At 37.7% G+C, this 13,703-nt stretch overlaps 1 pseudogene; it reads right to left on the bottom strand.

The window, feature by feature from the left end:
• Positions 1–13,242: 13,242 nt before the first annotated feature.
• On the bottom strand, positions 13,243–13,573 carry LOC123793056 (NADH dehydrogenase [ubiquinone] iron-sulfur protein 5 pseudogene; annotated as a pseudogene).
• Positions 13,574–13,703: the final 130 nt, after the last annotated feature.

Below are 13,703 nucleotides of genomic sequence, written 5' to 3' on the forward strand. Positions count from 1 at the left end.
TTCCTTTAATTCTTTGAGCATCATTATGATAGTTGCTTTGTCCAGTAGGCCTGCCTTCCAGTCTTCCTCAAGAATATTTTCTATTTGTATATTTCTTCCCTTTGAATGGGGAATACTGCTTTGTTTCTTTATATGCCTTGAGGTATTTTTGTTGAAAGATGGACATTTGAATCTAATAATGTGGTATCTCTTGAGATCAGATTCTCTTCGTCTTCAAGGGTTTGCTGTTTTTTGTTTTTGTTTTGATCCTTGTATGTTATCTCCTTGATGAGGATCACCCTGAGATATAAACAAGGTCTTTTCAGGTCTTTTCTGAGCCTGCACCTTTTCCTGGCATGTGCAATGACTTTTTAATTTCCCCTGGATATGCAGCTGCTTTTGAATGTCCTAGTCTTTAATGTGTGGCTTCCATAAGGGTAAAAAAGATCAAAATAATGGGAGGTCAATGAAAGGGGGTGCCAGCTCATTAATGCCCTGGAAGCCACTTGAGCCAGGGGGTTAGAGGCTTACAACAATGGAGGGGGGTGGTACAACAATGGCTGGCCACTTCTGTGTCTGTACTTCCATGACTAGAAGCAGCAATCAGAACTCAATATCAGATCTTCATTATTTAAAGGAAAGGGTCCTTAATGCCCACCCTGTCTCCTGCAAGTTGCACATAAGCTGCTCTAGGACCACATGCATAGCTGTCTGCCTTGGCCTGGGGAGTAGAAGATGGGGGAGCTACCACTGTGCTAAGAGTATAAATTGATGGAAATGAACTGTCCAAGCCTTCCTTTAGAAGCTGCAAGCCTTCAATAGACTCCAAGGTTCCAAAATAGTTACACCAAACAGATTCTGCAGTGTGATTATTGTCTAGGTGAAAAAAGAGATTTCTGGAGCTTCCTACTCCAATTTCCCAGAATCCTCCTCTCCAGCTAAATATTTTTAAGAAATAGAGTCTGCAAATATAACATGGCTGTGAACTGAAGTGTTTTCTTTCTTTTAAAGTTAAAAAAAAAAGAAAGAAAGAAAAAGAAAAAGTTAACATAACCACCTGTTTCTACTTGGAAGAAATTCTAGAGTGCAAACACATTTATATAGAATACTGCCTCATGACATCATAAAAAAACCATGGTCTGACATCACATGATTCCTATAGCATACAAATATTATTCTTTTTTAAAAATATTATTCTAAATGATGCCAAGATTTTGTGATTCAAGATGTGGAATCAAAGGAGAGAAATGAGATCTTTAAGTAAAAGAAACTTACATGCATGTGAAATCTGGACTCCGAGAGAGCTGAATTCAAGCTATATCTTGGAACACAAATGAAATGTAATTCCTTCCTTCCTTCCTTCCTTCCTTCCTTCCTTCCTTCCTTCCTTCCTTCCTTCCTTCCTTCCCTTTCTTCCCTTCCTTCCTTTCCTTCTCTCCTCCCTTCCCTCCTTCATTAAACAAAGTTATTGTATACCATCATGTACCAAGCACTGTCTTAGACACTAAATATACAACAATGAACAAAAAGACAAAGTCTCTTCTTAATAGAGTTTACATTTAGATAGACAAAAAATAGTAGACACAATAAATAAATTATACGTTATGTTCAAAGGTGATAAGTTCTATGGAGAAAAAAAATAAAGTGGGAAAAGGGAATGAGGAGGGTCAGGGTGGGTAAAAGTGCTGCTATTTCTTCTGTAGTGTTTAGGGAAACCCTTGCTGTAGTAAATAATCTAATATATTTGAATCATAGTAAATTCAGGCAGTAGTTAAAGCTTCCTTTCAATAAGTTAATATTCAATACCCAAATTAGCCTAACTTTCTCCACCTGGAGAATCTTTTGATCTTTTTCCTTATTAAATTAAAATGTACCAAAATGCTGTGCTTGTTGCTTAGTGAGTCAGTCAGTTTGATGTAAAAAAAACCTGAATAAATACCCCTCCACCCCCACCCCAGAGGTGTATGCAATTATTAGAGTGATTCTTTAAAGGACTTGTTAAAATGCCAAAATAGTGCCACAGAAAACATGTGAAATAAAGATTTAAGTTTTCTTTTTGAAAAAAAAAGTGTTTAACAAGGGTTTATGGGGTTTTATAAAAACACCTTAACACCTTACAGACCTAAGGGGGAAAAAGCTCTATTTAAGTATCATGCACCAATAGCAGACCACCCAATGCTGATGACTAGAAGCCTCAAACAGACCCATCCTTGGGAGCCTATGTGGAGACCCTAATTTTATGGTCATTTTAATTGTATTTAGGTTATTACCTCATGCCCCAGCAAACACCTACAGTATTTAATAAAAATGAGCACTGAACAGTGTTCTAGTTAAAGTATGTACCAAAATCATAAACTAAGTATGCTTCACCATAAATTAACTGGGTGTTTAGTGTTTCTTTGCCTTTAAGTTATATTTATTTTTCTTATAACATGGTATGCTTCACTATATACCAAATCAATGTTAATTGACTTAGCATTTAGACACACTCTTCTATCTCTAGCTCATACACCCACAAACACACCTGCCCTACATATTATAAAGTGATAAGTACAGTTAATCAACCCTCCAGATATTCAAAAGAATGACTATATTAGATCACTGGAGCTGAAAAGCAAATCTTGGAAAGAAAAGAAAAAGAACATACATTTTGTATCTGTCTAGAGTCCAGCTGTAATGCTACTAGTTACAGCAAAGTTGAGTCAGATACAAAAAGTTGTGGCCTTCCTCTACAAAACAGAAGGAACTATCTTGAAAAAGCCAAACTCCTTCATTTTGTATTTGTCTATAGTCTAAAAATTGGATTCTTAATTGTATGCTTTAGTGCTCTGCAGAAAAAAAATTAATAGAGGAGGGCAACATATAGTATTTAGAATTGATGTTCTTTACTGCCACCACTGTCTGACTAGATATTCCAGCACAAATCCCTTAATTACCAAATTTGTAGCTTCTTCTATTTCCTTACCTGGTCATTCCATAGACCATCAAATTTAGATCTGCACGATCTTCCCCCTACAACATTATACTAAAGGAGTTCTTGTTTCAGTCTCCCAAAATCTCCTAATTGCCAACATTGCTGGTCTTTTTCAGTCCCCAGTTGATTTGATTCTCTGTAACTTTTACCTTATAGAATACTTCTTCTTCCATGAAACTCTCTCTGACTTGCCCTTTCACACCACTACCATCATGGTTCCCATTCCCCAGTCTTAGAACCCCTTCTCAGTCTCCCATACTGTCTTTTTTTCCTCTGATCATTTTTTAATTATAGATGATCCTATATCATCCTATACATTCTTCTCTTTTCACTCTGCAAACACTCCTTGAGTGATTCTATCTTAATCTACTGACTATCATGGTTGTAATTCAAATTGAACGTATGATGTATTGATCTTTAAAAAAAGTAACAACAAACCTGAATTGGAAAAACAAACTAAATTGGAAAAACAAACATGAATTCTATCATGATATTTGTCTTCTCATTTCCCATCAACAAATCCCTTACTATTATCACCTCAATGCTGGCCTCTGCCTACGTCTCCAGCCTACATTTTAGTGATTCAATTTAGTTTATTATGTTTTGGCCACAATTATCTTTTATTTATATTCTTCAAATTCTTTTAGAGCCCATCTGCCTTCATACATACTACTATTTCCGCTGCCCTGGACTTTACAGACCACTGATAACAGAATTCGTGACTTATTGAGGTGAAATTCACATAAAAGAAATGTAACCTTTTAAAGTGAACAATTCAGTGGAATTTAGTACAATCACAACATTGTGCAACCCCCACCTCTATACTGTTAAAAAAAAACATTTCTATCACTCCAGAATAAAGCCTTTTACTCATTAAGTAGTTTCTCCCCATTCCCACCTTTCTTTACCTCCTGGCACCCACAAACTGCTGTCTCCATAGACTTGCATATTCTAGATACTTCATATAAATGGAACCTTATAATATGTGGTCTCTTATGTCTGGCTTCTCTCATTTAGCATAATGTTTGGGGGGGTTCATTCATGTTATGGCATGTATCAGTTCTTCCTTACTTTTTGTGGCTGAATAATATTCCATTGTGTGTATATACCACTATTTGTTTATCCATTCATCTGTCAATGGACCTTTGGGCCGTCTCCATCTTTGGCTATTGTGAATAGTGCTGCTAAAAGCAAGCTGGTACATGTACTTTTTTGACTACCTGTTTTCAGTTATTTTGGGTATATATCTGAGCATGGAATTGTGAGTCATATGGTAACTCTGTAGCTTAACTCTTAACTTTTTAAAGAACCACTAAACTGTTTTCCATAGCAGCTGAACCAATTCACATTCCCATCAACAATGTATGAGCATTCAAATTTCTCCACATCCTCATCAACACTTATTATTATCTGACATTTAGATTATAACCATCCTAGTGGGTGTGAGGTGTATCTCATGTGGTATTGATTTACATTTACATTACATGGTTTTGAGCATCATGTATGTACATGGAGAGAGAACATATAAAGCCTCTTTTCTGTTTGTACATCTGCTTTGAAGAATTGTCTATTCGAGTCCTTTGCCCATTTTTTTAACTGGGCTGTTTGCTTTTTGCTGTTAAGTTGTAAGAGTTGTTTATATATTCTGGATATAAAACCCTAGTCAGATATATTTGCAAGTATTTTCTTCCACTGTGTAGCTGTCTTTTCACTTTCTTGATAATGTCCTTTGATGCACAAAAGCTTTTGATTTTAATAAAGTCTAATTTTTTTTAATGAGGTAGTTATTTTTATTTATTTTTTTGAGAGAGAGAGCATGAGCAAGGAAAGGGGCAGAGGGAGAGAATATCCAAGCAGATTGCTACTGAGTGTGGAGCCTGATGCAGGGCTTGATTCCACATATTGTTCTACTCAGGACCTGAGTGGAAACCTAGAGTTGGATGCTTAACCAACTGAGCCATGCAAGCGCCCCTTTAATGAAGTCTAATTTATCTATTTCTTCTTTTGTTGCTTATGCTTTTGGTGTTATATCTGAGAATCAATTGCCAATCCATGGTCACAAAGATTCGCCCCTACATTTATTTCTAAGAGTATTATATTTAGCTCTTATATTCATATGGTCATTGATCCATTTTGGGTTAGTTTTCATATATGATGTGAAGTAAATGTCCAACTTAATTCTTTTGCATGTGAATATCCAGATGTCCAGCACTATAACAGAATGTTCCCCTATCCTCTTCCCCATCTCTTCCCACCTCCCCTTTCCAGTCCCTATATATCTTTCAGGGCTCAGCTTAAATGTTACCTTCCTTGTATACCTGCTCCCACCCTCTCAGATGTTATTCTATTATTTAGATATTTAATAGATATTATTCTATTATCCCTATTATATGCCCACATTTCACCATGTATTTAATTTCTGTCCTCCCTGCTACATTATAAGCTCCAGAAGGTGAAGACTATGTCTATCTGATTCACCACTACGTCACCATTGCCTAGCATGGTGTCTGCCATATATATTTGTTGAATTAATAAATGTTTGTTGCATCACCCACTTCCCATAATTTATCTCCAACCCAGGCCTCTTCTCAATCACACTTAAGGATCCTTTATTTAATGAATATAAAATCTTTCTCTTGTTTCTAAGTTTCTGTCTAAATTGACCTATGCTCATTCTTTGCCCATTCCTTCAAAACATGCTCAAATGTCACTTCTGTAAAGACTTAACCTGACTTCAATAGGTACTTATTCACTCCTTTATAGCACCTTGTAGCTACTTCTCTAATAGCACTTAATATATTATACTACAGTTAACTGTTACAGGTTTGGTCCTATACTAGGCTATAAACTCTTCAGTGGGAGGGAACAACCATCCTTTTATTTCTTTCAGTGCCTTAAACAGTGCCAGATTCATAGTAGGATCCCAACAAATATTTGTTAAATAAATGGAAAAATGAATATGTGATTAGTGAAAAAAACATGAATCAGAGTAATTATTATTTTTCTGTGTCCCCATAAGTGCAAAGACCTGAAAGTTGCCTTAGGAATAGCTCAGGTCACCATCATAATCACCAGGCCATTTGTGGACCTACCCTTCAGATTTGCTGCTTAATTATATAAAAATCAAATTCCTGGGTCAATGAGCTTTTGAGAGAAATCATTAACAGACTTTTTTGAAATTTCCTAGATGCTTGGTATTGTGCTTGGTGCTATGGGACAGAGAAAAGAGACACAAGGCATGATCTTTGCCCTAATAATTTAGATTAGTGGAAAAGACAAATTGAAATGAAATGATTAATGAATTATACAACAATTAATGGATGATATAAGCATAGAGACACAAGGCATGATCTTTGCCCTAATAATTTAGATTAGTGGAAAAGACAAATTGAAATGAAATGATTAATGAATTATACAACAATTAATGGATGATATAAGCATAGTCTATAACTAAGTACTAATTATCTCACAGCTTAACAGTATAAATGCAATGGAATTCAGAAATAAACAAAATAGGTTTTTAATCTAAGAAAATGTTATTGCAGACCTGTAACAGGCTCTGTGCTAGATGCTGGCATATAGACATGAATAAGACATCCCTTTCTTAGTCAAAAACTCCTTTGAGTATCTAAATAAAATTATGAATCCTCTCTCTAGGAAAATGCATACACATTAAACATACAGCCACACACCCACACACACACACTCATGACAATATTGTAAACAATATTAGGAGATCATGAATTAAGAAAGTCTGATTTGGAGAATTTGTCTAGGGTATATAAAATGAATAAACCCTAGAAGAAATTAAGTTTCTCCATTGGTTCTTTTAAAATGCTTTGCTATAATCCATGTTTAAAAGCAAAATCTTTATTATTACTAGAAATAACAACAAAAAAAGATTCAAGGGTTGGTGAACAATTTCTACTCTATGGAGAAGTTATATTCCATCCAAAGAAGGCCACTTCAGCTGACAGGTACCATCCAAATGTGGGTTCAGCAATGCCTGTTTCTGAAACTTTTCAAGAAAAGTCACAAATCCAGATTTTATGTGAATCCTTCTGGTTTTTAAATGTTGGTGTTGTATAAGAGACTCTTCCGTGCCTCTTCAACATTCATTCTCCCCTCCTTTCCAATTTTATTCTAGCCACAATGTCCCAATTAAAAGTTGACACTTCCAGGCTTCATTTGTGATGGGATAGCCAGCGAAATGTCAGCAGAGTTGTCAAGTGACTTATAGAGAGTGTTGAGTCACTTGGGACAGATGCTCCTTTTGCCCTTATTCCTTTCTACCTTGTTCCAGCCTGAAATGTGGACATGATGGCTGGAGCTCTGACAGACATATTGGACCATGATCTGAGGCCATGACATGACTTTGAAAATAGAAGCTATGAGTTAGGAATGGTAGAGCACAAACATGGGTGATGTCTAAGTCCTTGATGACTGTAACATTTCTATTCCACCTTGACTGCCTACTTCCAAACTTCTTTTACATAATAGAAAAATGAAAAATCAACCCTTATCTTATTTAAAATATTGTTTGGAGAAGGGGTGTGTGTTTTATGTAGCTAAACAAATTCTATTATTTCATATTTTCTTTTTAAATACAAAGTGAACCAGTAAAAGATATCCATGATCCATATCCAAATAACAAGTCACCCTTTTATGACATCTTGCTGGGGACACAGAAAGCACATTAAAAGTTAATGTTATAGAAGTAGACATATATGCATATGTATATGTATGTATATACATGCATATATTTCCTGGCTCTGTCCACTGAGAAGCCTAGAAGCAATGACACTGCAGTAGAAATGAACACACCAAGTACCTAGATCTTCGTTTTCAAATGTCATTCTCCTCATGGCAACAGAAAGAACCAGAGCTTTGGAGAGAAATGGCTGATTCCAGGACTAGGGCAGGGGACATACAGTATGAGCTGGAACTTTCCTGCCAGAAAGTAAAGAACTAATAACAACCACCACCACAAAATGACGTGGGCATGTTGAAAGGACACAGGAGCCAATTTCTGGGGGCAATCTGATGGCTAAATATGGGGCAATTCAAACAAGAAAATAAGTAATAATAATAATAGATATAACCCATAGAATAAAGTAAACATTCACAAGTCCATACTGAGATAAATAATTGAATAAACAAGTAAATGGGGAAGAAAAGACAGATTTTTTTTTTAAGATTTATTTATTTATTTTAGAGAGAGAGAGTGGGAGGGTGGAGCAGGGCAGAGGGAGAGGGAGAGAGGGAGAGGGAGAGAGAAACTCAAGCAGACTCCATGCTGAGCACAGAGCCTGAGGTGGGACTCCATCTCACCGCCCTGAGATCATGACCTGAGTGGAAACCAAGAGTGGGACGCTTAACCAACTGAACCACCCAGACGCCCTGAAATAGCTCTTTCTTACAGCAGAATTCCAACTAATAAATGGAGGTTGAATGATGGAAATAAGACAACTGCCATTTGGCAATACCTGAGTTAATAATTATTACAGGCTAGAATAATCAATGGATTAAAAAATTAGTAAGCAAATGTATGGTAAAAAAGCAGGATATTATATGGTCTCAATGTATCTTTTTACAAAATACTTGTTAATCACAAAGGGGAAATGGTAAATTTAAGTGCAGAAATCTTGCACACACCTTCTCAACCAAGTGATCAAAATTAACATCACCTACAATGAGACAAGTCAACATCCTGTACCTCCTGATACGATGCCTGAGAAGGATATTACAGCGCTTTGGTGGTATTCTTGTGAAGAAGGCATAACTCAACATGCATGTTTCAACATGAGGAAACATCAGACAAATCTAAATCAAAAGACATTCTACAAAAATAACTGGTCAGAACTCTTCAAAAGTGTCAAAGTCACGAGCAACGGATGAAACCTGAAGAACTGCCCCAAATTAGAGAGAACTAAGTGACAGGCCAACTAAATGCAATGCAGAGTCTTGGATTGGATCCTGGACCATAAGAAGTGCTTGAGTGGCAGAAATGGCAAGATTTGAATGAAGTCTGCAGATTAGTTAATAATATTGTTTCAGTGTTAACTTAAGCGTTTGGATTATTGCACCACGGCTATAACATATTACTATTTGGGGAAGCTGAATAAAGGACATATGGAAAGTCTCTATTTTTGTAACTTTTTTGAAACTCTGAAATTATTTCAAAATAAAAAGTTAAAAAAAAAACCTAACAGGTGTGATACTGAGATATAAAAAGAAGGTCTTTGTCCCTGTTTTCTGGTTTATAGCTCCTATATCCCTTGGAATCTCCAAAATGATGTGTCTTTTTGTATGCTAACAAAATAACTGGTGGCTGGGGGCTCTTGATAGCTCAGGATGGGGGCTAGTTGCCAAGGAAACCAACCACATGAATAGAGAGTTGGATCTTTCAGCCCCACCCCCAGATCTCTGGGGAGGGGGGAAAGGGAGGGGCTAGAGTTAACCACTAATGGCCAATGATTTAATCAATCATGCCTCCTTAATAAAGCCTCCATTAAAAACCCCCGGCCATAGGGTTTAGAGAGCTTCCAGGTTCCTGAACACATCTAGGTGGGCTGGGAGGGTGGCCTGCCCAGAGGGCATGGATGCATCACATACCTTGTCTTATGCATCTTTTCCAACTGGCTACTCTTGAGTTTATCCTTTATAATGAATCTGTAATCTACTAAGTTAAGCACTTTTCCTGAGTTCTGTTGAGCCATTCTGGCAAATTATCAAATCTGAGGAAGGGATTATGGGGACCTCTGATATATAGCCATTTGGTCAGAAGCACAGATAAACACCTAGACTTGCAATTGGCACCCTAAGTGCGGCACAGTCTTGTGGACCCAAACCCTTAACGTAGGGGGTTTACACTAACTCCAGGTAGTTAATGTCTTAATTGAATTACAGAACATCTAATTGGTGTCCAGAGAGTTGGAGAATTTCTTGGTGTATAAAACCCACAGGTTGGGTGTCAGAAATGCTGGTGTGAGTAGAAAAAATAGCTTTTCCTCTAATAGGTTAATGGTTATGCTAACATATTATCCTTTCTGTCAACACTGTGCTATTCATGTCTAATAGAGTTGACTATCTATCTCACAGAATATTTCTAGAAAAAATTTTTTTCAAATAATTTTTAAGTAGATCACTGACAGTGGATATCTCTGAGTTATCAATGTTATCTTGTGGTGACAACCTCAGACCTATATATAAAATATCCTGAAATAGCATTCGGTATGTTTTGAGGTGGGCATAGTATGATACAAGTGGAATCTAAGAACAATCTACATGGCAATGGTAAGACAGAAAGATTAGAAAAGAGGAGGGGCATGGCCAGGTAACAGACTATGATCGAAATGAGAGTGGAGGAGGATTTGAACTCTGGTTAGCAGTCAGTATAGAAGGGGGAGGGTCGTTCACATTTTAAAGTTCAGGATTTAAAATTTGAAAAACTAGGAAGGAGCCACAGATGCTAGTTTTCATGGAAAACAGTAGCATCTTGATAGAAATAAAGAAATTGGGAGGGACATATGATGAACCCAATTTTGGCCATGTTGAACTTTAAGCAGCGACAGAACATTTGGAGATATGAAGCTGGAACTCAGAAAAGAGATTCAAGCTGGAAGTACATTTGGGTGTCACCAGCAAAATGTTAATTGCTGAAATCATTAGAATGTATAAGCTCTTCGATGGAAAAATTGCAACAAAGAAAATCAGAGAAACAAGGGCTACAGAGGGGAAAAGACTAAAAATGGGCTCTTCTCAGACTTCTATGCCCAATTATCAGCAGAAAATGTGACCACTTCAGTTTTAAAATTATAGCAAGCAACTTTTGTGATGGTACCTGCCTCTCAATGATCCTCCATCTCTGCGATGGCTTATGGCCACAGGGGTCGAGTCCAATGGCCATGCTGCTTCCTGACCCTACACCTTGGGCACCGATGAAGAGAATATAAACCTGGTGCAAGGTAAGGTATTCTCTCTCTTTTTCTCTCTCCCTCCCTGGCATTTAAAACTTGGAATGGAAAGACAATGCTACTGGGAGTCACATTTATGGTAGAGCCCCGTAGAAAAAGTCAACCAAGTCCTATCCCTAAGGTCTCTGAAGCTTCATCCCTAAGGTCTGGTTTTCAACTCTCCATAACACACCAGTCTCTTTCCAGCAAATGCCATCACTCCCACTTTTCCCTTTCAGGTACTTGAGATCAGTTTCCATTGTGTTGAACAAAATAATTTATGCCCCTGTCTTAGTCCATTCAGGCTGCTGTAACAAAATACCAGAGACTGGGTAGCTTATAAACAACAGAGATGTATTTCTCTCACATCTGGAGGCTGGAAAGTCTAGGATCAAGGCCCTGGAAGATTTGGTGCTTGGTGAGAACACATATCCTGGTTCACAGGCAAAGGGTTCAGCCCTTATGACCTAATCATCTATCAAAGACTCTCCTCTGAACACCGTAACACTGAAGATTAGATTTCAACATATGAATTTGCCCAGTGGTGGGGGAGGATGGGGACTAAACACCGTAACAACCACAAATATTTAATGATCATTCCCTCGTCGCTGCTCAAACCTTAGTGTGGATGTGAATCACCTAGGCATCTTGTTAAATGTAGATTCTGATTCATTGGGCCTGGGGTGGAGACTGGTATTCTGCATTTCTAACCAGCTTCCAGATGAAGCCATTACTGCTGATCTGAAGACACACTTGAAGTAGCAAGGCACCACATGACACTAGCTCTGTCCTCAAGGAACACATAGACTGGCAAGGCAGACAAGCCATATGCCCCTGAAATGAATAATTCAGGGTATCACTGTGCAGCATAAAGTACCCTAGAGTGATTTTAGACTTGGCTCTGTTTAAACCTATTGTGTTTATTAATTTTATTTTTTTTTAATTTTTTATTATGTTAGTCACCAAACCTAATGTGTTTAAACTTGCACTGAATCAAACTGGACCTCAGTTTCTCCATCTGTAAAATGATGATAGGATGACTATCATGTCCTTCTCAACTGTTAAATTCAATCTGTGATTTAAAATTAAAATTACACAAACAGGGATAATACCAACTTAGACTTATCTATTATATGCGTGTAATAAGAGAAGTTATTTCTAATAAAAATATACATTTAATTATTTCAAAAATGTACACAAAATATTGAGTGGAAAATCAGTTTAATTAACAATATTTATAATCTTGTCTGATTTTAAATTGTCTCTGAATTCATGGTTAATTCTAACTTCTCCTGTTTATCTGTGTTTTCTACTATCAATAGGTGTATTTTTATAAGAAACCCCAAATCTATAAAAGTTAGAGCTCATCCTTGTCAATCCCCTACTGTCCCAACCCTACCCAACTGCTCCCCAGCCCTGAGCTGGGAATGGCTCAGTCTGTCAATATGTTTGAAGCTTCCTTCTCATGACTGAGGGGAATCTGGAATTAGTTTGTCCAGTGTTCCTGGACGTAAATTGAGACCCCTGGGAATTGAGCTACCATTTCATCTGACTGGCCTCCTGCCCAGCTTCTGGTTTTCACCCTAGCTCCCTGTTGGGATAGGAGCCCAGCCCTGAACTCCAGCCAAAATGCTGTAGCCCTTCCTCCACTTAATTTTTGCCAGCCCAGGAGACAAACCTGGTGAGGGGTACCACCACCACTACCATCCCAAGCTTTCCCAGTTGTTAGATTGTCTGCTTTAGTCCAGGGAGACCTCCCAGAATTACAGCTCAGATAACAGCTCAGATAATGGGATATCCAGCAAAACCTGAGAAATTCTCCCCCAGGCCCAACACATTAGCCTGCCAAAAGCCTTTACAAATGACTTCTTTACATTCACAAGTGGACTGACTAGAAATACAGCAACACATCTTGCAGGCTAATTCACTGTACTGACAAAAATAGCAGCTATAGCTTAAGAGGTAAAATATATTTATTATTCAATCATGGTAGGAGCACATACTTTAATATATATCTCCATGCTTGCATTACTGGATGATTTGTGATCATATAACATCTTTGGGACTCAGTCTCCTCATCTGTAAACTGATTGGACAACTCTCAAGTATGTTCAATGAAAATTCTAGATAAATTTCTTTACCAAGCCATTATATTCACTTTTTGGACCCATTCTGTTTCTCCTATAGTGTTCTCACTGCTAAGTACAGCCATGATCTCACATGACTTTTTTTTTTTAATAGGAGAGAGCAATCCTTTATTTGTAGATATTTTCACAAAGAAGTTTTCAGTAAGTGAACTTCCCAGTGAAAGAACATGAAAATCAGCCTCCAGTCACCAGCTCTGCTCAGGGGCTACGATCCTCCTTTGCCCAAGTGGTGAGGTGGGGGTGTGTATTTCCCTTCCTTTATTAGCTTATCCTGCTGCCTCCTGATGTCACTCAGGGGTTTCATCATTTCCTGCCAAAGGAGACATTCTAGGAAATCACCAAATTCTATCTGGCGCTTTCTCTCCATGGATACCACCAATTCCAGGCGCACATTCTATCCATTCTTTTCCAAAAGCATGGCATCAACTTGGAATCTGGTTAGTCTGCTCAGCACTTTGGACTGTCACCCAATGATCTAAGTTAAGGCCCAGTCTTTTCTGCACATCAAAGAAAAGCATGGCATCCCACGAGGGTGCCTTTGTCTCCTCACTGGCCACCGCTACTGGATGATCTCTCACACTATTTTATAGTTAGTTCTACATGTGAGTTTTTTTCCTATGACTTCCTTGAAGACAGAGGCTTCTTACC

Source organism: Ursus americanus, chromosome 13 (assembly GCF_024610735.1).
Source record: "Ursus americanus isolate L20-20 chromosome 13, mUrsAme1.1.p, whole genome shotgun sequence".
In the NCBI taxonomy this organism is placed as follows: Eukaryota; Metazoa; Chordata; class Mammalia; order Carnivora; family Ursidae; genus Ursus; species Ursus americanus.